Source organism: Lemur catta, chromosome 6 (assembly GCF_020740605.2).
Source record: "Lemur catta isolate mLemCat1 chromosome 6, mLemCat1.pri, whole genome shotgun sequence".
Taxonomy (NCBI): domain Eukaryota; kingdom Metazoa; phylum Chordata; class Mammalia; order Primates; family Lemuridae; genus Lemur; species Lemur catta.
This window is the reverse complement of record NC_059133.1, coordinates 76132762-76157817: the sequence shown is the minus strand read 5'-3', so window position 1 is coordinate 76157817 and position 25056 is coordinate 76132762. Positions and strand designations below refer to the sequence as shown.

At 41.2% G+C, this 25056-nt stretch overlaps 1 long non-coding RNA gene across 1 annotated transcript; it reads right to left on the bottom strand.

Annotated features, from left to right (window-relative positions):
* Window positions 1-333: 333 nt before the first annotated feature.
* Window positions 334-24777, bottom strand: LOC123639914. The gene is made up of 3 exons (XR_006735833.1): window positions 24676-24777; window positions 4395-4545; window positions 334-387 (listed from the first exon to the last, which is right to left on the bottom strand). It is a non-coding gene; the product is annotated as an uncharacterized LOC123639914 (long non-coding RNA).
* Window positions 24778-25056: the final 279 nt, after the last annotated feature.

The window sequence follows — 25056 nt, the reverse complement described above, 5'->3', positions numbered from 1 at the left end:
CTAAGTTTTAATGAAAAATTCCTAATAGCTTCCACCTGCATACTTAGCTTGTTCACCTTTGGATTTTTTTATCTTTATTCTCAGTTTACAGAGGAATTTCTTAAATTGTACTTTATTAGCAGAAAATACATCTGTTCTCTTTGTGGTACAATTCGGAAGGTTATATTATTAAATTTTATGTAATCTGAAGAAAATTACCATATAAATTTGTGACAAATTATGTATAGATCAAGCTACATTTCTATAATGTCAACATTAATCTTAAAATGAAAGTTCTTTTATCTAATTATAACACTTGCCTGTTCAGATGAACAGGAAATTCCTTATTCATCGGTTTGTTCAACATAATTTATACTCCACAGTGTATTACGGGAGCAGAGGGTGTGTCTGAGAGACATGAAAGGAATCGATGATCATGAACTTTATATTACTCAATCTTGTTATGAGAAATGACTGAATCAACAAAATGAACTACCTTTAATATTCCTGCGATAGCAATATTAAAGTGACTACATTTCTATATAATTTCCAGTTAATATTTTAAAGTTACTTAAGATTTTATGGGTGAAGAAGTTAAAACATCTGATTTTGTGGGTGTTTATGTTGGTGTTTACTAGCAATGGAAAACGAGGTGGAGAATTAAAGCAGTTCTCTGGATGATTCATGCTATACTGAAACAGCCAAACTCTTGACTTTAAGCTTAGGTGTGTGTTTTTGCTTTCCACTTTGTTGTTTTCTTTTGAACTCAGTTTTCCTGTTGATTTTGCAAACAGGACACTCCCAGACTCGATAACATCCCCACACCTAGATGAATATCATTTCTTTCCCAATTTACAAATGAAAAAAACTAAGAACCAAATAAACTGGGTAACTCATCCATAAATCAGAAATTAAATCATAACCTCCCCATTCAAATCTATCTTTCCCTTATTAATCCTAATTGCAATAACTATGTCTAATTTTTAATAATATACAAATAACTCATAGTAGAAAATAGAAAATAAAGATTAACAATAGAAAAACACCCATTATTCTTCCAGAGATATGTGCTCTCATGATCTTAGTGTGTCCTTTTAGCATTTATTATTTACAAGTACTTATGCAGATAATACGTTTTTTACAAAAATGAGACAATCCTATCCAAGTCATTTGGAAACCAGCTTTTCTCATTAAGCAATGGATCACTAACATACTTCCATTATGAATAAATTTCATGTGCCTTGTTTTTCAAATGTTTATTTGAACTGTAAAGAATCTAAATGTGGTTCAATCTATATTAATAGCTTCCAATCAATTTTAGAAACTTTGTTGTTATTAGCAATTAAAATTTGAGACATTACCATCTGTATGAAATTGTTGCCATCACTATGGGCAAATACCTTTACGAAAGCATTTTTTGTTTTGATTTTTAATGTTTAACAGGCATCACATTCATTATGTGAATATTAAAAAGATACATTTTATCCCTCCGACCCCTTAAATAAGGTTTCAATGCAGCCTCTACCTCTGAGATCAAGCCCTGTAGTCTTATTGTACTAGGGTTAGAATGGACTGTTTGGGGCTTTTTGATATGTCTTGATCAAAAGAAAAGCCAGACTAGTAGAGAAAGAATTTATCAAATTCTTTATCTCCCACTTCACAAAGGAAGATGCCATTGGTGCCATTAATTCACTCAACCCTGAGGCTAAAGCAAAAGGTAGAAGAATGTGATGTAGAAGAAATGGAGAAATGCTGTATTAATATTTTATAGAATCTAAGTATTGATCATACCATTATATTAATACCACTAAGAAAGAAAAAATTCTTCTAATTAAACTAGGACATGACATGAATTCTAAGACCCAATTTCAAAGATGTTATTATACAAATTGGGGGCGGGTGGAGAGTGCATCCTAGAACACATGAAATACAGTAAAAGAAAGAGCAAGAAAGGTAGCAAGGGAGGCAGAGTGAGATGCTCTGATCACCTCACTCTGGGGCTTTAAAGCTAATTTGAGGGCCACGCTGAAGACAGGGGTCTTGCCCTCTTCCAGTAGGGTTCAGAGAGTGGGCTGCCTCTCAGGCCACCATCACACTGATGGGAAGGGTGGAGTGCCATGTCACACAAAAAGCTGCGCGACCCAATGTAAGGGGGCAAAGGGAGATGTTAAGGCCAGGTTCCCAAAGTTCACCTCTACTGCTGGGTGACAGAGATAAGAGCCAAAGTGCTTGTCCCAAGGGTGAGAGTGTGAAGGCACATGAACTGAGACCCAGTGGGGTTGCCACAGGGCCACTGCAGCAAATGCCCTCCCCCAATTGTGTGCAAAGGGCAAGATGATTCCACAATCCACTAGGCCAGGGGCCAGGTAGAGAACAGGGCGGAAGTTCGGAAGGGACCTTAGCAAGCAAGGTATTGCCAAGTCAGTCAAGGGGAACCACTGGGCTCCATCAAACTCAGAAAGTGACCAGAGCTAGAGTCACACCACCGGCAAACCTCGGCCAAGAACGCCAACAGAGCGAGCGGCAACCTGGCAGAGGAGAGGCATTGCCACAGAGACCCGAGAAGCCAGAGCGCAGGACAAGGACACCACGTGGAACCGAGAACCCCATCCCCCCAAAGCCCCTAGGTCACAAAACCACATCCTTCCAGGTGAAACCTAAAAGACCAAACACTTTACCCAAAAGAGATTAGACATTTTACCTCAAGAGATTGTTTAAATTTTTGTAACTGGATCAAATTTTAAACGGGAAAGCACTGAAGGTGGCTGTTCCTTGGCCATCCAGCAGGTGGAGCCTTGTGCCGATCAATCAGTTTTAGACAAATGACGGAACTCTATTTCCTCCGCGCCTTGGCTTGCAGAGTGAGTAGATATGTGACCCAACACAAAAGTATGACTTCTCTTCTAATTAGTCAATATATGGTATTTGGTAATGTCAAACCATTGTTTCTAAGCATTTGCAGAGAGAGAAAGAATATTCTCCATAAACCCTCCTTGATCTCTCCAACCAGAAGAGATCCCTTCCTCTTCTGAATTTTCATAGTACATTGGTTCTCAAAATATGGTACCTGGGCCATTAACATTAGTGCCACCTGGGTGCTTGTTGGAAATGCAAATTATTGGATCCCACCCCAAAACTACTGTTTTAGGAACTCTGAGGGGTGGGGCTCCACAAGCTGTATTTTAAGAAATCGTTCAACAAGTGCTTTGAGGCTTGCTAAAATTTGAGAACCATTATCATGACACTTTGTGCCTCTATTACAAGATCCATTACATTCTAACGTTATGGTTTCAGTTTTACTGTCCTATGACTCCCAGGTTTGAGGTTTATGTCATCAGACTATAAATATATATTATTCATTCCTGTTGCAGTCATCTGTGAACCCCTCAGTCCTCCTCAATTCCCTGCAGATTTACCTCCTGGCTCACTGTTACCTGGCAACACTTGACTGGCCAGAACTCATAATACTTTCAATATTTACATAGTGATTTTTCCCATATCCTGGCCTCTCACTCCCAATTCCTCCTCTCTGCTCCAGCCCCTCACTCTAGGAGCATGCCATTGATCCGTCATTACCAATAATTACAACTCATAATATCAGTTTCAAGCAGCTTTTTCCCTTACTAGCATCCACATCCTATCTTTCTACTTGCACCCTCTAAATATCCTGACTGTAACAGCTTTCAATCCCATAATCCTATTGATCAGTGGTAACCCACCTCTCACATGCCCTATTTTCCTTTCTTATTCAGTTGGATTAGAGTCAATCATTTTAATCACTCCCACACACTACCCTCAACTTTCTCTGTGCTCTCCCTCTTTGTATTATTCACGTGGTAAACCCCAACCCTAGTTAAATCCAATGTTCAGTCTACTCTACTTCTGAACCCTTGACCCATATTACTAGAGAAAGATGTAAAACCACACTGACGGGTCTCATTCCAATGTCATAACTACTGAACCTCAAGTGAGTGTGGCAGTCATAATACAGTCTTTTAATGTACTCACTCTTCTAGATGACAGCTTCATGCCTTCTCTTTCCCCTCCCCAAATGCCAATGCCTCCCCCTGCCATCCTTATTCTCATCCTGCTGATAGCTTTGCTTCCTATTTCAAGGAGAAAATAGAAACAATCAAAATACAAGAACTTCCATGAGCACCTGCCAATGCATCCATGCCATTTTCTTGCCTTTCATCCTGTTATTGAGAACTCACCCCTACTCCAACTAATCCACTTACAGAAAATCTCTTGAAAAGAACAGTGTGTACTTGCTGTCTCTAGTTTTTCTTTTCCCATTCTCTTTTAAACACTTTGGCTCTGCCCCCATTAATGCACTGAAGCTGCTCAGGTCAAGATTACCTGTGACCTTCGTGATGTTAAATGAATGGTCAGTTAGTTCTCTGTCTTTCCCTTACTTGATCTATGGGCAGGATTTGCACAGTTGATGACTCCCTCCTCTTTGATACATTTCTTGGCTTCCAGGACACCACATTCTCCTGGTTTTCCTTGTACTTCACTGATGACTTCTCAGTCTCCTTTGCTGCTTCCTCCTCATATCTCCAACATCTAAACAAATAGAGTGTCACAGGGCTCAGACATTGGACCTCTCCTCTTCTCAGTCTACCTTCACTCACAAATTTTCCGTTGCAACTTGAACTACAAAGTCTATATCCAATGGCCTAGACATCTGTTCATGTTTGTCTAGTAAACACCTTTCAGGCCTACTGCTCAGCAGCATTTGACACAAGATTGCTCTGGCTGCCGTGTGAAGGAAGGATCCAAGGAGAACAGGAAATGATGTACAGACACTGGTGAGAGGGTGAATGTAGTAGTCTAATAATATTGGTGTGAACTCCAGTGGTGGTGGCAGAGATGAAAAGAAGCGGACTCACTTAAAATGATCTTCAAAGTAGGATCAAAAGACATGACAGATTGGCTGGAGGTGGGGAGGAAGAGAAAGAATCGAAGGTGGCTTCCAAGTATGGATTGGACAATGGGGAAAATGAGAGGGCTATTAAATGAGGTGTGGAAAACAGAAGGGAAATAGGGTTGGTTTTTTTTTTTTTTTTTTGAGAAGTAGGAAAATAAAAGTTTAATTTTGAACTACCTAACTTTCAGATGCTTGACACAACTAATTGATAACCTTAATAAATTAATCCAGGCATTTAGAGAACTTAAATTCACTAGACAGGACTATACATATAAAATTGTATGAAATGCTGCTGAACAATAAAGTAAGGAAAGAACTGAAGGACGTCCTTTGAATGCAGCAATTTGGAGGTCATGAATGAGCTTGACAAGAGTAGTTTTAGTGAAGTCCTTGGGAATGTAAGAAGATCCAAAAAACAAACAAAGGGGCTGGCCTTTCAGGGAGGAGGGACACGTCTTTCATTGGAACAGAAGAACAGGAGGATGGTGGGTGCAGAAATGGGTGTGTTCGCAGGATTGCTACGGGGAAATGAGAGAGCTCAGTCTGATGCATTTTCCTCTCAGTGAACAGGATGAAGGAGAGGAAGAAATGGGAGAAAGTGACAGGGTTAAAAGAGAAAGGAAAATATGCAAAATAATCATAGAGAGTAAGAGAAAAATTCTTATTTGTAAAAATAAAATGAATATATTGACAACTTCCTCAGAAAGTGACGCTTAGTAAGAGGGTGTTAGGCTGTTTCTGGAGTAATAAAATTCATATTTCTGTATTTGAAACATAAAGTTTAAGCATGAAGGAAATCATATGCTGTGTAAATGAAATAAATGTAAGCTTTTATCTTGAAATTATAAAACTTCAGATTTATTGCCCTGAAACAAATAGCTACATATTGCCTGTGATAAAAACAATGAGGAAAAAAATTAATCAGCCGGAATTCTCTTAATTGTCACTCAAGCAAAACCATTTCCTTTCTTTGAAATCCATCTGGAAATGTGTGCAGGGCAAGGAGTTTGCTGCAAACCCAAGGTACAAACACTCATTATAGGACAAACAGAGGAAATTATTCCATCGTAAATCTGTCAGTCGGCAAAACAGCCCATTCAGCCGGGTACAAAGGCCTTATCTGACGCCTGGCTCTGGTGCTCTGCTATTGCTCTTTCCTCACCTCATGCAAGGACATTTAGTCACTGGGATCACGGAAACCTGAAATGTGGGAGGGGCACTGAAATTCATCTAGCTCAGTGTTCTCCAAATGTTTCAACTGCTTTGATAGAAATCACAAGCAGTCCATGCAGCAGAGTCTCCAGTGACAAAGAACTTAGGAGCTCTCAAGCGAGCGCATTGCAGGCTGGTCAGCTTTTCCTTCTATTGAACTGAAATCATCTCCCTGATGTCTCCAGCTGTTCCCCGAGTTCACCCCATTACAATTTTTCACAACAACCCTAATGCTTATTCCATATGCTCTCCCTTCAAGGAGGGAAGGTAACTATCATATTCTTCCCAACCTTTTTCTCTAGCACACATCTTCCGTTTCTTATTTTATTTCTTCCTTCTTACCTCCTTTCACAATATTTCTTTGACTGTGCCCTAGTTTGATCATATTTTAAAGTGTGGTGCCCAGAGCTAAACACAATTATCTAGGTATTCTCTGATAAGGAAGAGTAGAGTGAAACTATAATCTCTTTTATTTGAAGTACTATAGTTATATAATGTTATATAATATTATATTTATTGTTTGCTATATCATCAACATATTTATTACATATTATCAAAGTAATATTTCATTCCACATATCAATGTATCCAATGATTCCATAACTTTCATGACAATAACATCACCCTGTTGACTCACTATGGCAGGCCGATTGGTGGTCCCCCAAAGATGTCCACATCCTAATCCCTGGAGCCTGTGAATATGTTACTTTATGTGGCAAAAAGACTTTGCAGTTGCAAAATTAAGGATCTCAAGAAGGGGAAATTATCCTGGACGACTTGGGTGGGCCCAATGTCATCACAAGGGTTCCAACAAGAAGCGGGCAGGAGGGCCACAGTGAGAGAAGGAGAGGTGACAACAGAGGCAGTGGTTGGAGTGGTGAGGGCCCCAGGCCAAGGAACAACATGAGCAGCCTCTAGACGCTGGAAAAGGCAAGAGAACAAATTCTCTACAAGAGCAGGAACACAGCAGCCCTGCGGATCCATTTGGCCTCCTGACCTCCCAAACTGTCAGACAACAGATTTGCGTCCCTTTTAAGCCACTAATTTGTGGTGTTTTGCTATAGCACAAATAGGAAACAAATATAGTCCTATTTAGCTTAAGTTGACAAAAGTCTCATTCATATACATTGTAGCTAAACTCCATATTACATTTATATACTTGAGTTTCTAGATATAAGAACAAAACCTTAATGATTATTCCCATGAATTTTATTTTGCTAGCTTCATCTCACCATTCAACTATCAGGAATTAATTAAAAACTTCTTCTGATATCCAAATATCTACTGATACTTTTATAAACATGCCTTTCTGTATCATTAATCAAATCACCAGTCAAAATGTTAATAGGCGAAAACAAAGGGAAAAACCAAGAAAGATGTACCTCCCTCCAGATTTGGGGAACCATCAATTTTCAGTGACCTTGTTGTATCTCATTCAACCTGTATTTTCAATTTTATCCAAAAGAATATCATAAGACTTTCACAAATGCCTTGAGCCAGTCCACACTTCCCTGATAGTAACCATGTCAAAGAAGATAATGAAGTTAATACAATGGAACTAGTTCATTGTGAATCTGCTGGTTTCTGACAACATTTTCTAGGCATTCATAAACCACTACTTTGCTAATCTGATGTAGAATCTTGGGCAAGACCAACGATGAGTTCACAAGCTTCAGTTTGATGAGTAAATGTTTTTTTCTTTTCAAAGACAGAATGATTGCGCAATATTCAAGAGATAGTAGAACATCTGCACATTATTTATCCTTTTAAAACATCATATTAAAACTAATTTAAATCTACCTTCTCGTCTATTGAAGATTTTCTAGAATATTAAGATATTAATAATGATCTAGAACAATGTTCCCCAACGTTTTTGGAACCAGGGACTGGTTTCATGGAAGACAATTTTTCCATGGACCACAGGTTGGCTGGGGGTCAGGGAGAGCGGGGAGGTGATGGTTTCGGAATGATTCAAGTGCATTACATTCATTGTGCAGTCTAACCTCTCTGCTAATGATAATCTGTATTTGCAGCTGCTCCCTAGTGCTGGCATCACTGCCTCAGCTCCACCTCAGATCATCAGGCATTAGATTCTCATAAGGTGCGCAACCTAGATCCCTCACATGCACAGTTTACAGCAGGGTACATGCCCCTGAGAATCTAATGCCGCCTCTGATCTGACAGGAGGCGGAGCCTATGCGGTGATGTAAATACAGATGAATCTTCACTCGCTTGCCTCCTGCTGTGTGGCCTGATTCCTAACAGGCCACGGACCAGTACCAGTCCCAGGCCTGGGGACCGCAGATCTAGAAAACAACAATTATCAACGTGGTATCAAGGTACTTTCTTAACCAAACTTTTCATTTCCCTGAGACTGAAAGGAAATCAAGGAAAGAACTTTTACAATAGTAGAAAAACAGTGATGTTCTATGTTATATTTGACTTATGTTCTAAAACAAAAGATTCAGAGATACAGACTTTTATCAAATCTGACAAAGAGTTAATTTTCAAAAAATCTAGTTTACATCAATAGTTTAAGATCAAACAACAACAATACCGGATAACATGTACTGGTACTTATTTGCATGTACTATTGCAAATGGTACTCAATCCTTACAAAAACCATAAAAGATAGATGCTACTGTTATCCCCATCCAACAGAGTCAGAAACTGAGGCCCTAGATGATTTAGTAACTTGCTTGAGATTAGGGGTAGAGCCAGAACTTGATCCTAAAGAGTCAAAAATCAGAGGCTGACTGCTTAGCCAGTGTGTCATGCTGTACTGCAAACTAGCATTCTGACTAAATCTGTTTTATTTTCATTACGAAAAATTGCAAACATACAGAAAAGTAGGAACAGCAGTATAATGAGCATTCTTTTACCCACTTCCAAGATTTAAAAATTGTTAAAATTTTGCCAATTTTGACCCATCTTTTTAAACCTTTATTTTTAAACCAACATACAGTGAAACCCACCTTTTTAGTGTACAATTCTATGAATTTTAACACATGTATAGATTCATGTAACCACCATTACAGTCAGGTTACAAAATAGTTCCATTGCCCCAAAAAAGTCCCTTATGGTATCCCTTTGTAGTCATACTCTTCACCCACCTGTAATTCCTGGCAACCACTTATTTGGTCTCTCTCACTATAAATTTGTTTGTTTTTCTGAAGTCTGAGCAAGAGTGAGATCCTGTCTCTACAAAAAATAGAAAAATTAGCCCAGTGTAGTGGCATGCACCTGTAGTCCCAGCTACTCAGGATGCTGAGGCAGGAGAATCACTTGAGCCCAGGAGTTGGAGGTTGCAGTGAGCTACGATAACACCGCTGCATTCTAGCCAGACTGACAGAGCGAAACTCTTGTCTCAAAAAAAAAAAAATTGTCTTTTTGAGAAACGTGCTATAAATGCAATCATATAATATGTAGCCAATTAAGACTGGCATCTTTTACAGAGAATAATGCCTTTGAGATTTATCGAAGGTGTTGAAGAACTAGTATTCCAAAACCTGAATGCTAAGCAATTTGCTTATCCATTCACCCATTGAAGGACACTGGGCTTGTTTCCAGTTTGGGTCAGTTATTAATAGAGCAGACATAAACATTCATGTGTTAGCTTTTATGTGTGCATAGTTTTTATTTTTCTAGGGTATATACCCAGTAGCAGTATTGCTCTGTCATATGGTAACTGTTTTACTTTCTAAGAAACTGAAAACCCTTTTCCAGAGTGGTAGTACTATTAATATGTTGCATTCTCACTAGTAATGTTTGGGAATTCTAATTGTCCCACATCTTTGCTAGCAGTTAGTATTATTAGTACTTTTTTTTAATTTTAGCCATTGAATATGTGTGTAGTCGTATCTCATTATGTTACTAATTTGCATTTCCCTAATGGCTAACGATATTGGGCATTTTTCATGTACTTACTTGCCTTTTGTACATGCTCTTAAGTAGCATCTGTTCATGTCTTTTGTCCATGGTTTTTAACTGGGCTGTTTGTTTTTATAATTTTCCATATACAAGTTCTTTGTTGAGTATGTGATTCATAAAACTTTTTGCTATCTGTATTTTGTCTTTTCATTCTCTCAGTAATGTCCATCACAGAGCAACAGTTTTAAGTGTTGACGAAGTCTAATTGACAAAGTTTTTCTTTGAAAGATTGTGCTTTTGATTTTATATCTAGGGACTCTTTGTCTAACCTGTTTCCTGCTCATCAAGTGTGAACTAGAGGGTTCTCCTGGAGCTCCGTCCACACTGAGACTCCCTTTCAGGTTGCAGGCAGCCTTGAGTCTAGGCTGGGCAATACTAGTTCAAAAAAAAAAAAAAGGTAACCTCACTGCCAGCTTGATGTTACTTCTAATTTCAGTCTTCTTTCCAATCTGCCTGTTCCTATTTACTTTTCAGAGTCCTCAGGTAGCCACTCCCTGCATGTTTTCAGGTTTCATAGCTGCGTACAGTGAGAGAGACAGGGAGCAGTGTGCTTTTTCCATCTATCATGGAACCAGAACTGTGATACCAGCTTTTTGAACATCTAACTCTCAGTGGGTCAGTGGAAGTTTCTCCCCTTCTCTTTCTTACCCATTCCCAGAAACTGGAGTTTTAGTTACAGAGGGGACCGGTGAAGTGGCTGTGGGGGACAACGGCAGCATTTGCTGCTGCCACCACTGGCTGAGGTATTGGGCAGCTTCTCTACCTGCTTGTCCCTATCTTTTATTTTACGTTAGAGACATCATGACATATCACCCATAAATACAGTATAAACATCTAAACATACCAATACTATTATCACACTTAACAATAATTCTCTAAAACCCAGACCACATGCAAGTTTTTCTTGTTGTCTCTAATATGTAAGTGACCAAATCTTAATATTTCAGAGAATTATAGTAACATAGTAGAGGTAATCTTAGCTGACATGTATTCAGGAAAGGCCATAATTTCCTTTGTGTGCAAACACAGCCCCAACCCTCATGTCCAACCTTAAGATCTTTCTCACATGCTGTGCCCCTGACTGCTATCCTGATCTCCAGCAAGGTCCAGATCTCGGAGCAGAGGAAAGCACAAATAATTTGGAAAACTTTTCTAGGATAATCAAGGAATCAATCATATTTTAATCTAAATCTATTATTGAAAAATAATTGTATGTTGAGTTAGAAATAATTCTTTTTGTTTGTTTATTTTGAGACAGGGTCTTGCTCTGTTGCCTGGGCTACAATGCAGTGGCATCATCATAGCTCACTGCAACCTCAAAGTCCTGGCCTCAAGTGATCCTCCTGCCTCAGTCCCCCAAGCAGCTGGGACTACAGGTGCAGGCCACCATGCCCGGCTAATTTTTTTAATTTTTCTGTAGAGATGGGGTCTTGCTATTGCCCAGGCTGGTCACAAACTCCTGGGCTCAAGGGATCTTCCCACCTCAGCCTCCCAAAGTACTAGGATTACAGGTGTGAGCCACTGCACCTGGCCAGAAATAATTCTTTATGGTGGCCTTTTCAATCTGTCAGTCATGACCCATTGGTGAATTATGAAGTCAATTTACTGGATCTGGACTTGCATCTTAAAAAAAAGAAAGAATATAATCAAAACTTTCAAAGCACATTCCACATAGTAAAAGTAAGTGCTGTTTATGACATTTTGTTTTCAGTTCTATATGTGTAAATATACATGTTATGAGCTGCAGTAGAACTTCATTTCTTATGTTTGTGGTCAAAAATTTTGAAAGCCACAACTTCGTAGAAAATCCAGGCTGGTCTCGAACTCCTGACCTCGAGCGATCCTCCCGCCTCGGCCTTCCAGAGTGCTAGGATTACAGGTGTGAGCCACCACGCCCGGCCTTAAATAGAATTTTAAATGTAAAACATTTCTAAAATTCTTAAGGACATTCCTCAACTCTATCTTCTATTTTCTAAACTGCATGATAGTATCTATATTTCATTCTTAATTTTTACTTTTAAACAGTACAAGCCTCTAGCCCTTGAGAGGGTTGGATGCACAGGAATTAGACCGTTTATCTTGTTGACTCTTCTGTCCTGAGATCATTGCTCAAACGGAGCACCGTCTGACAACTTTTTACTGGCCCTGTTCCCCCATGGCCAGTCCCACAGCTTCCTTAGAAATCTGGTTCCAGAGGAAAGGAAGACAGAGAATGCATTTTTCATGTATGTATGACTATTCATATATAGTATGTCTCCAGTATTTATGGTTTGAAATAAACCAGCTGTGATTTGAAACCCTACTATATAATAAATATTATTAATAACTAACTCCTAGAGGTAACTAACTTCTGGAAAAAATAACAATTAAAACAATTATACTCCATCTTTGTGATGAATAATAAGGATTGCCCCCCTAACAAATATGGGACACAAAAAACATCTAGTAGAAAAAAATGTTCTCTCTAGGCCTGTAACATTTGGTTTGATTATAAGCTAAGTGCTGTACATTTCATTTGCTCTCTGCAGTGTTGTGTTAGTAAGGCTGTTATATCTGTAAAACCACTTTCCTTTCTCAAATTACTTATTTCAGGGATAATGCCATACCATAGAGCCCTATTACCCACTACACATTTTTGTTGCTGAATTACATAGGAAATGTTGGTATTTTTCTGACACTCTTATGCCTCCTAATGCCTCATCTTGGGCCTCTTCTCTTCTGCCCAGCCTCACACTTTTCTTCCTAGAAGCTTTTGTGTGGCTAACACTAAAAATGTACTCTAGTAAGCTTGCTGGTTAATTATGCCAAGAAGAAAACAAAAACCTTAATTATAATTAAAATAATGAACCATAAGTGGCTATCACCAGAGTTTTACTTCTTTAATTGAAAAGAACTTATTTGAATAATTTCATTTCTCTTGATTGAAGTTTATATCTTTTTCGCAAGAGTGCTTTTTTAAATACCTCCTTTCTATACCATGTTTGTATTTTCTAATAGTTGCCTTGCCTCAGTTGGATTCAATCTAGGTAGGTGACTTTTCTGTATTGTTTTTTTTTTTTGCAAAAGTTGCTCAGACTGAGTACTGACTTCTCCTATAGAGAAACCACAAATGTCAGTTTTTCATTAAGTTGAAACAAAATTATTATCTCCGCCTTATCAGCCATTTTCTGACAAATTTACTAGTTTGTGATCTTTCTGTTTCATAAACTTGACCATTTTAGTCATCATTAACTGACTGAATTGGCCAAGGCCTACCAACGTCACCTGTATCTATCATGAAGCAATTTCTGCTAGGGGGTCTGTGTATATGGGGACCTTGTAAACAGACAAACGGAGCCTTTTATCCATCACTAGGGCCCCTTCTCTGTCACCATTGGGAACCATGTTAAGATGCACTTGGGTTTCCATAGATTAGACTAGATCCATCCCAGTAGCTCTAAATAATAGTGGCACCAAAACCCTGATCCTACAATTGGCCCCAATCCGATGGGAATAGTATGATTGGGGTATCTGTTCCAAAATACTTTCCACAGGTCTTATGGGAAAATCTTTTGCCAAAATCTCTCTGGGGAAGGCCTTTCTGGAAAGTGTAAGACACCAAGTAAGTGTGGGAGAACTCCACCTCGGCACTAGAGCCAGCATGATGTGGCGATTAAGAGCAGATTTGTCAGCCTCAGTTCAGATCCTGGTTTGGTGACCTTGGGCATATTGTTCAGCTTCTCTGTGTCTCGGTTTCATCGTGGGCTGATTATTCTCTGTGTGCCCTCATGCCCGGTACCCAGCCCCCCAGGGACTGACTCCCTTGACCTCAGGCTTCTAGTTGTTTCAGCCAATGGGAAATGAGAAGGAGGAAGGGAGGAGAGAGCAATGAGAATGTTTCCCCAGCAACCAACCTGCTACCCTCACCCCACACCGCTGGGGCTCTGGCCACACCCCTGGGGCTCTGGCCACACCCCTCTGTGACACAGATGGCTTCTCAGAGCAGCTCTTCCTGGAACAGCTCCTCATTGGGCTCTAGTCACACCAGTTCCTTAGCTTGCCCTTCCTGCCAGGGGCTAGGGACAGCTCCCCACCACTGCTAGTTCCCGAATGCTTCCATATCCCCGACTGATTATTCTGCCTACATGTCTGCAAAGTCCCTTCCTTAAATTCCCTTCAGAATTCCATCTGTGTGTGTCTCCTGCCTCTTGCTGGGGCCTTGACTAACACATTGCATAGGGCTGTAGTGAGGATTACATAAATTAGTGCATATAATGTACTCAGAACAGGACAGGGCACAGATTAAATGCTGTATAGGGATTAGCTGTTGTTAGCACTAAGGTTGCCCTGCCGGCCTTTCCTGTCAGTTCTGGAAGACACACCACTGAGGTTGCCAAGCAGATTAAGGCCCTATTTCTAGAAAGCCTCAGGTGGAGAGTGAGGGCATCAGCAGGGGATTGGATGGGAAAGCTAGAGTGAGACTGGCTCAGGTACAGATGGGAAAAGCACCACGTGCTGGGGCAGGGGAGGGGCAAAAGGGGGACTCTCAAGTCAGTGGCCAGTGGCGGGGGGACTCAGGCCCGCTGGTAAGATCTGGGCTCCAGGAATTGAAAGTTAGAGAAGTCTTTGGTTGACAGGATACTTAGAGGGTATGGCAGAGGGCAGACAGGGTGAAATGCCCAAGACAAACTTCTGCTACTTTACAACTTGGTCCAGGGCCACCCTGGCTGTTTTCCACATTCTGAAGCCCAGGTGGATCGAAGTGTTTGGGACTAAGGATCTTAGCTAAGACAGCGGCTGGCAGAATTCACACTCACACGTGTACGCTGGTGGAAGCTTGTTCAAGCAGGACCTGAGACTGACTATTCTTTATTAAAAGGGCCGAGGGCTTAACAGAGCATCAAGAGCGTGTACACAGCAGTGGTTGAAAGTGAAGGCTCCCAGGACAGCCTGGCAGGATCCAAAACCAGCCCCACCACTTTCTAGCTGTGCAGCACTGAGCAAGGCACTCAGACTCTCTAAGCCTCACATTTTTAGTCTGTAAAAGTGATGTTAAAAACAGATCCTACCCTTAGAGTGGTTATGAGAGCTAAATAAGGAAATTTAGGTACACCTGACACATAGTTAGTGCTCAAAAATTGTTCCCCTTGCAACAAGTCACCATTTTTTTTTTGATTATGAGTTCTTAACAGTCAGCTGGTAAAAATCTTGCAGGCACAAGTTTATGAAAGGGCAACGAGGCTTATAAGGAGATTATAAAAGAAATGGGGTTAAGCCGTAAGTGGGTGGGTTATCAACCAACTTACTCTTTTTCCTTTGCTGACAAAATCCAGACCCAGGAAAACTGCAATCATTATCTAAACCTCAGAGTGCCTCTGCTCTTTAGTACAGCAGTACAGTGGTTTCAAAGTCAAGTTCTGGAATCAGACCAACCTGGGTTCAAATCCCAGCTATGCCATTAAAGAGCTCTTTGACCCACAACCAACTTACTTTATCTCATTAAACTCCCATTTTCTCATCTGTAAAATGGAAGAAATAATAGGATAGTTATGAATATTATGTGAGATGCTGCATGCAAATCTCTTACCAAGTGTTGGTTCTCATTCTCGGTCTACTGCTGGAAGCAGAAGGCAGTTGTGAGTGTTTCAATGTTCAATAAAATAGAAGATACCCCTGAGAACATGTGGGAGCTCTAATAATAAAAAATGCTGCCATAGGAGGGGGAGGATTGACTGAAAAGGAGCATGAGGTGCTGGGGTGATGAAAACGTTAAATTCCTGTTTTGGGTAACAGTTACATGGGTGTATAGAATTGTGCAAATTCATTGAATGCTTAAGATCTGTGCACTTATGAATTCTGCTCTAGATCTAAGATTTTATTGCATTCAACTCTATATGAAGCCTGGAAAATATCATTGATAGCATTCATTTAGAGAAATGGCAAGGTGGATGCTGAGCACGCTTAAATGCCCTCTGTCATTAACTGTACTGTTTCTGCTCAAAACTCGTTCACTAAGAACCAAGAAGGGCCACGGGAGGCCTTAGTCATAGGTACGGTTTTGTCAGATCCAAGGGAATAGTGAATCCTGGGCTTATCTTTGTGGATCTTACTCAGGGTGCATATCTGTAACTGACTGGGTAAGTGGTAGGATAGAGTCACCCCCACCCGACGACCTATTTGCAGGTATCACGTGAGGTTTATTAGCAGTGGCTGTAGTCTTGCTGTAGAGGAGCAAGGCATTCACACCTGTTGAAAGAAAGGATGAACATGTGCGTGGATGGGAGAACGAATGGACAAACAAGACTTTACCAAATGCCTGTTGTGCGTTCCCTTGATTATTGAATTGAATGCTCACAAAAATCTCACGCAGTAGAGCTTATTGTCCTGACTTAATAAATGAGAAAGCCTAGTTTAGAAGGTGAGGCAATTAGCCTAGGGCTCCACAGCCAGGTCATAGCAGAGATGGACCCCCAGAAAATCTGACTATATCCTAAATGATTTCCACTTGTTACAAATAACATTTTTTCCTAAAAGCTCATATGTATTTTATTAGATCTTGTATGCTTCATTTAGCAGATACAGAGAGGTTTAGTGTTTGTTCCAGATGCCATCCCAGGCACCTTTGTTAGGGAATTAATCAATAGAAAATTAGATGAGGTAGGATATACTTTTGAAGTGTTCATCAACGTTTTTCCATAATATTTTCTCTTCATTCTTACCATCGTTCACACAACAGATAGGTTATTCTGAGTTCCGTTACCCCCAGGCAATGTAAGTTAACACAAAGTTGAGAAAATATGAGTTTCTTTTGGCTTTTGAGTCTCTAAAACCAAGACCCCACAAGGCATGGCAAAGATGCTGGGCGTAAAAAGCCTACTTCATAATTTGGAGGAAGAACTCCCACTCAAGATTACACAAAGATTTCCCAGTGTCGGGGAAGGAAGCAAGTCAGAAAGAAGTCAGGACAAGAGAGATGCTAATGTGGTCCCGCCCCCTCCCCATCACCCTCACCCATTCAAGTGTCAGGTGGGAAGGAGGGATTATCCCAGCTTCAGATAGGTCTGTAGACTCCCAGATCAAAAGGAAAGAGCAAGAAGAGCTTGGAAGAGAAATTATTTTGAGGTGCATCCAGGAGATGCACATTGAGGGTGTGGGGTCCCATGGGAGCTGGAGTGGTGGTGGGGGTGTTTCCGGTGTTGGCCATCACAGCAGATGCCCTGAACATGCATGGACAAATGATGACCAGAGACCAGACTCAAATCTTACACCCACATGCCCCACCTCTTGTCACTGGGAACATCCTCAACATCCTCTAGAAATTAGGTGCAACCCTGAGAAAGGGTGGTAAGAACTCCCCAAATTGACAGATGAATTTCTGCTGCACTGAAGGAACGGAGGTGCAAAACAGAAATTACGTTGAGTTATAGAAAAATAAACATAGCTTTTTTACAGTTAAGTTTGTCGACTGGCATTCATATTGTTACAGTTGTATCTGTAGGAGATAATCACATTTCAGGTAGAACAGCTCAAGAAAGAAACAGTATGTGACGATTATAAATAGAAATGTAGAGGACAAAAGAAATTCGTTAAGGATAAAATGTCCCTCTCAACTTGGCGCCTGCATTTAACGCTGTCATATTCACTGAGGTCATCCTATTCATTTGCGTATCGCCTAGCTTCTGTTTGCTTGAAAGTTCCTGTACTTTATTCCTTGTGACTGAGTTATGTGGCCTTCTGCTTGTACCCTTCAGAGTCTCTGGTCATATTAAACTTTTTTCCCAAGATTTATTTGGAAGCAGATGTTTTTAAGGTGAGAGTCATTTATTGGTGGAATCCTTTGCAAAAGCCCTCCTATACAATGAGTTATAATATTTTTCATGGCTCTTCTCTGTGTGTGCCACACTCCACGGCAGCTCCTTTGGTCTTACATAGTCTCTAGTTTCCCACACATCACCTGTCCAGAAACGATCTGGGGATGTCCATCCAGGAGGAGGCAAAAACAAGTGGACCACGAAGTCAATTTCTTTGAAGAAAAGTTGTCACCACCAGAGTGGCCCAACCTGACAGCTGTTGTTGCAACACTTTGAAATATTTTCTTAGCAAAAGGATAAAGGGATCAAGGACAAGTCTTGCTCATCGAAGCAGGGAAAACCAGCCTCAGATATGGGGAGTGAATTGGGAGAGGAGAGTAAGGGGTGCCAATTCCTAGAAGAATTTCTATAAATGAGTATGAGTGAAAGAAAACTGTGCATATGGCAGATGAGTCTCCACCCTATTTACAATTGACCCAGGATAGCAATCACCATAAGGAGTGGGGTTTTTTTGTTTGTTAGTTTTGGTTTTTATTTTTATTTTTCGTAGAGACAGGGCCTCGGTATTTTGCCCAGGCTAGTCTCGAACTCCTGGCCACAAGCAATCCTCCTGCCTCAGCCTCCCAAAGTGCTGGGATTATAGGCATAAGCCAGGAATATTATGATTATGCCATTACAAGGTCAGAGGAGTTAGGAACATCAGAGCCTAAATTTCCTTTCAAACCCAAAATTATTTTGGCATTTTAAAGGCTCCAAGAAGGTCTGCAACAAATAACCTGTATAACTTTGGTTAAGCCAGAGTTTCTATGTTTATTTGAACACAAAACACTTTGTCTGTTTATTAACACCCTGAAAAACAAGTGTCACTGCATACCAGTTTGGGAACTGCAGATGCATACTTTTAAGTTTTCTTTCTTTTTCTTCATTTAGGAACTTTCCAATGTTTAGATTTATTTTTTTCACTTTTACCCTCGTATGTTCATTTCAATGTAGTTTCTAATGACTATGATTTTTTTCAATGTCAAGAGTTCTTTGTGGGTGTCTGTAAAAGGAATGAAGAAATGGGAGAAGAGGCTGAAGAACTGAATTCAATTCAGTAGAAGACCCGAGAGAAAATAGGCCCCAGGTGGAGGAATAGAAGATAGCTGATGAATTCCTGGGCTCAAAGGAGGGAAAAATAAAGGTTTATGATTTAAGGGGAAATAGATTCATGGATGATTTTCTAACTTAGGTTAAGGGACTCAGGGCAAATGCTTTGTACAGGCATACCTTGTTTTATTGCACTTCACTTATTGTGCTTCACAGATACTGTGTTTTTTTTACCAGTTGAAGGTATGTGTCAACCCTGCCTTGAGCAAGTCTTATTGGTGTCATTTTTCCAACAGCATGGGCTCACTTCATGTCTCTGTGTCACATTTTGGTAACTCTTGCACTATCTCAAACTCCTTCCTTATTATTATATCTGTTACGGTGATCTGTAACCAGTGATCTTTGGTGTTACTATTGTAATTGTTTGGGGGCACCATAAATCCCACCTATCTAAGAAAGCAAACATAATTGATAAATGTCGTGTGTGTTTTGACTGCTCCATTGACCAGATGTTCCCCATCTCTCTCCCTCTCCTCAGGCCTTCCTATTCTCTGAGACATAATAATATTGAAATTAAGCCAATTAATAACCCAGTAAGTGTTCAAGTGAAAGGAAGTCATACTTTTCTCACTTTAACTCAAAAGCTAGAAATGATTAAGCCCTAATGAGGAAGGTATGTCAAAAGCCAGGATAGGCCAAAAGTTGGACCCAGTTAGCCAAGTTGTGAATTCAAAGGAAAAGTTCTTGAAGGAAATTAAAAGTGCTACTCCAGCGAACACATGAATGATGATAAAACAAAAGAGACTCTTTGCTGATATGGAAAAAGTTTTAGTGGCCTGCATGGAAGACGAAATCGGCCACAACATTCCCTTAAGCCAAAGCCTAATCCAGAGCACAGCCCTATGAAGGCTAAAAGAGGTGAGGAAGCTGCAGAAGAAAAGTTGGAAGATAGCAGAAGTTGGTTTATGAGGTTTAAGGAAGGACGCCACCTCCATAACATAAAAGTGCAAGGTGAGGCAGCAAGTGCTGATATAGAAACTGCAGCAAGTTATCCAGAAGATCCAGCTAAGATAATTGGTGAAAGTGGCTACACTAAACAACAAGTTTTCAATGTAGACAAAACAGCCTTCTGTTGTAAGAAGATGCCGTCTAGGACTTTCATAGCTAGAGAGGAGAAGTCAGTGCCTGGCTTCAAAGCTTCAAAGGATAGTCTAATTCTCTTGCTAGGGACTAATGCAGCTGGTGACTTTAAGTTGAAGCCAATACTTACCATTCTGAAAATTCTAGGGCCTTTATGAATTAAGCTATTCTGCTTATGCTCTATAAATAATGGATCAACAAAGCCTGAATGACAGCACATCTGTTTGCAGCATGGTTTACTGAATATTTTTAATCCACTGTTGAGAACTACTGCTCAACAAAAAAGATTCTTTTCAAAATATTACTGCTCACTGACAATATACCTGGTCACCCAAGAGATGGAGATATACAAGGAGATTAATGTTTTCATGGCTGCTAATATGATATCCATTCTGCAGCCCATGGGTCAAGAAGTCAATTTGACTTTCAAGTCTTATTATTTAAGAAATACATTTCATGAGGCTGTAGCTGCCATAGAAGGTGATTCCTTTGATGGATCTGGGCAAAGTAAATTGAAAACCTTCTGGAAAGGATTCACCACTCTAGATGCCATTAAGAACATTTGTGATTCATGGGAGGAGGTCAAAATATCAACATTAACAAGAGTTTGGAAGACATTGACTCTAACCCTTACTTTGGTTCAAGACTTCTGTGGAGGAAATTGCAGATGTAGTGGAAATAGCGAGAGAACTAGAAGTGGACCCCGAAGATGTGACTGGCTTGCTGCAATCTCATGATAAAACTTGAACGAATGAGAAGTTGCTTCTTATGGATGAACAAAGCAAGTGGTTTCTTGAGATGGAATCTACTCCTGGTGAAGATGCTGTGAACATTGTTGAAATGACAACAAAGTATTTAGAATAGTATACAAATTAGTTAATAAAGTGGCAGCAGAATTTGTGAGGATTGACTTCAATTTTAAAAGAAGTTCTATGGCCGGGCGCAGTGGCTCACATCTGTAATCCTAGCCCTCTGGGAGGCCGAGACGGGTGGATTGCTCGAGGTCAGGAGTTCGAGACCAGCCTGAGTGAGACCCCGTCTCTACTAAAAATAGAAATAAAAATTATCTGGACAACTAAAAATATGTAAAAAAAAATTAGCTGGGTATGGTGGCGCATGCCTGTAGTCCCAGCTACGTGGGAGGCTGAGGCAGTAGGATCGCTGAAGCCCAGGAGTTTGAGGTTGCTGTGAGCTAGGCTGACGCCACGGCACTCACTCTAGCCTGGGCAACAAAGCAAGACTCTGTCTCAAAAAAAAAAAAAAGAAGTTCCATTGTGGGTAAAATACTACCAAATAGCACTGCATACTACAGAGAAATCTTTCATGAAAGAAAGTGTCGATTAATATGGCAAACTTCATTATTGTCTTATTTTAAGAAATTGCCACAACCACCCCAACCTTCAGCAACCACCACCATGATCAGTCAGCAGACATTAACATCGAGGCAAGACCCTCCACCAGCAGAAAGATTATGGCTCACTGATGGCTCAGATGATCATTAGCACTTTTTAGTGATAAAGTATTTTTGAATTAAGGTACATACATTGTTTTTTAGACACAATGATATTGCACACTTAATATAGTACTGTATAGTATAAACATAACTTGCGTAAACTTATATGCACTGGAAAACCAAAAAATTCATGTGAGTCACTTTATCACATGCAATATTTGCTTAATTGCGGTGGTCTGGAATAGAATCTGCAATATCTCCAAGGTATACCTGTAACACCCACTTAGATCTACTTTATACATTGGCAAAGCAGGAGGCCACAAATACATTTTCATTTGAGGAACAATCTAGAATAGTCATGTAATCAAAGATATTAAATATTCCTTTAATCAGTCTACCCACAGTTTCAAAATGATTATATTACTCAGTCTCACATATTAAAACTATACCTGGCACATGGTAGGAATTCAAAAAATACTTATTGATAGATGTGATAGCCTATATATTGCTTTTTTAACCTAAGTTTCTTTCTAGTACCTTTTCCATCTGTAAAGATTATGTTTACAAGTGCTGATTTAATTTTTTTTTAAACAAAAGCACGTTTCTGACAGTAAAGAGATTGAGAGCATAGGCTCTGGCGTGTCTTTGATTCTGGCCCTGCCACTCTCTGAGCCATGTGAATTTGGTCAAATTGGTTAGCCTCTCTGAGCTTCTATTTCTTCACCTATAAAATTGGTATAATAATAGCATCTAATTCATGGGACTGTCAGGAGGATTACATGACATATGCAAGCGAAGTCCTTGGCACAATGTCTGACATATACAATCAGTGGAATCCTATCAAACTAATCCCTCAGATAGAAGTAGAGATGCGGAAAAGATGACAATATGCAAAGGAATAGGGTTATGAGATGATCCAAGTTGGAGAAATGAAATGTTTCTAGGATTAAGCAAGGAAGAGCAGGAGAGGTGCTACTAGGAACCTGTGGGCAGAGACATCTGCCAGATCTAAGTTCCGGGGCTGCTTCTGTTTTGTGTATTTATTCAGTGCCTGCTGAATAAATTCAGTACCGTGTAAGGTACTGTTTAGGTGCTGAGGAATAACAGTTAGCAAGGCAGAGTTTTTATTCTAGTAAGGGGAAAAAAATGATACATAAGGAAAGAAGTAAAATAAAGAGATAAAATTGCTTACAGTAATAACAATTAATAGCCTAAAGCAGGGCCAAGGGATGAAGAGAGATGAGGGTGTATTCCCTGGAGAAGTCAGAACACAGGTCTGAAGGATGTGAAGATGCAAAATGGACAATCTGGGGGGATTATGTGCCAGACAGAGGGAGGTGCGAGTGTGAGAGTGTGTGTTCCACATACAAAGGAGCCCGGTGCACCGGGGCGAAGGGAGGGCGGGAGGAGGAAGGAGTCTGACGGGCAGGCAGGGGCCGGATCTCGGAGGGCTCAGTGAGTCGTGGTAAGGGATTTCCTCACCGTGGGGAGACACGGATGGAAGAGTCCTGCACCCGCCTGCCTGCCTCCCTCACCTGTCTATCACCGGGCAGGAGGAAGTTGTGGTCTGAGCTATATTTTTAAAATATCATTCCGGCGGATGTTTTGAGAATAGACCGTTGAGGGGAAGGGGCAGTGGAAGGAAAGAAACCATCACAGGGCTTTGTGGTGGCCTAGGAAATAGAAAATAGTGCCTTGGACTAATCAGATTAGGAATATGCCATACCTTGAAAGTTAAACCAGTGATGCAGGGGTGCCCGGGTGAAGAGAGGAAGGCGCCTGAACTCCCCAAGTGGGTTCTTGGCTTCACGCAGGAAAGAATTCAAGAGACGGCGCGTTTACTGAGAGAGAGAACAGACCCTACCCCACATTCAGAGTAGGGGACCTTTCCTGAGCAGGAGGGGGATCTCTTAAGGGGCAACGGTAGTGTTTTTATGTGTTCAAAAACCCCATTAGGAAACAGCTGTAGGTGACCAGCACTGTCTTGAGGTCAAGCCATAAAGGTTAATCGCAAACTGCTGTCACATAAAGGGAAGCACAAACCGTTTGTAAGGCATCGGCTTAGTAACTCATCCGTGGTTGGGTGGTCCCAGGCCCGCGACATGCTGGCGACTTCCTTGTTCAGGGCGGTTAGAGCCCGGTGTCGGCCAGAATGGCTGCACTCAGGCTCCCTCGACCTTCCTTTTCCGCCTTATCCCTACGTTACCAGTAGGATTTGGATGTGGGGCATGAGGTAAACAAGAGTCATATTTGAGTCCCATGCAGGCCACAGTTGGCTGGCATCTCACATGAATGGATAAAATGTGCCTGAGGGTTAGGTTTAAAAAACTGGAGTTGGCTAACATAGAAACTAAATAGAAAAAAAAAAGGGGAGGGGGACTTGAAGGAATTTTTTTTTAAACTTCGTGAAAATGGAACCTGTCATGGAATAAACAACCACCACCTCAATCTAATCAAGCTATGTAATAAGGATCCGCGTAAAGCCCGAAGTTGCGTCTGACGTAAAAGCTGCAGGAAAAGCCAAGGGCCCCGCGTTAATACTAAAAGCCTGTTGGTTTTCCCTGTCCAGACGGAGAGGGCCACGCGCGATCACCTGACTGCAGGCAGCAGGGTCCCCCTGCTGGTGACGAGGAAAACTACCGGCCGTGCCCTCATTTTCAGGTTCTAGCCTCCCGCCTCTTGCCGCCTAACTCGCTTCCGCCCAGACTGACTACCACCGGCACGCGGGGCTCCCACCCGGCCTCCCCTCCACAGGCTACATCCCCAGAAATAGCTTCCCTGAAACTTATCAAGACGTACTTTCTTTTATGTCCCGTTCCCTAAGACAACTTCTCTTTGTGACCTGACAATTAGGAGGCAGAGAGCCAGGGACTGAAAACTTAGCTCTCTAAAACAAGGCAATGTTTTAACGGGTAAAGATGGGGTTTTTTTCCTCAGTAAGAGTGAATAAGTATAAAAATGTCAGCTAGAACTAGTAGTGAGAAAGGCATGTTGAGCAGAAGAATATCGTTGAAGATATGAAAAACCTAAAATAAAGATTTCTCGTCACCCCAGGCTGTCCTGCTAAGCCAAGGTGCGCCCCTCGGTAATCCCCGCTTAAACTGGGCTTTCCCGCCCTCGCGCCCTCCCTCGCCGCCGCCCAGAGCTCCTGACCTAGAGACAACAGCGGGCGCTGAGGGGCCAGATGGCCAGGGCCGGGGGAACGTCTGCCGGCTCTCGGCTTTTCCAGGGAAGGTTCTTCACCCGCAGCCCGGAGTCAGGCTCCCACTGCACACAAAGGAGGCCGGGTCAAAGCTCATTTCCTGGCACGGTCACCATGGAGACAGTCGCAAAAACACCTAACTAGCAAACTCCACTTTGGTGCCCAGAGCTCAAGCCAAGAAGCACCGAGCAGCACAGATGCTGACAATCGGCTGCTACCCAGTCATGAAGTGCGTGTGGAAGGGAGCTGGGGACAGCGTGCCAACGCGAGCGCTAAGCTCCATTTCACCGCTGTTCCTGAGAAAACCCCAGCTCGTCTGGGTGCCAGCGCCG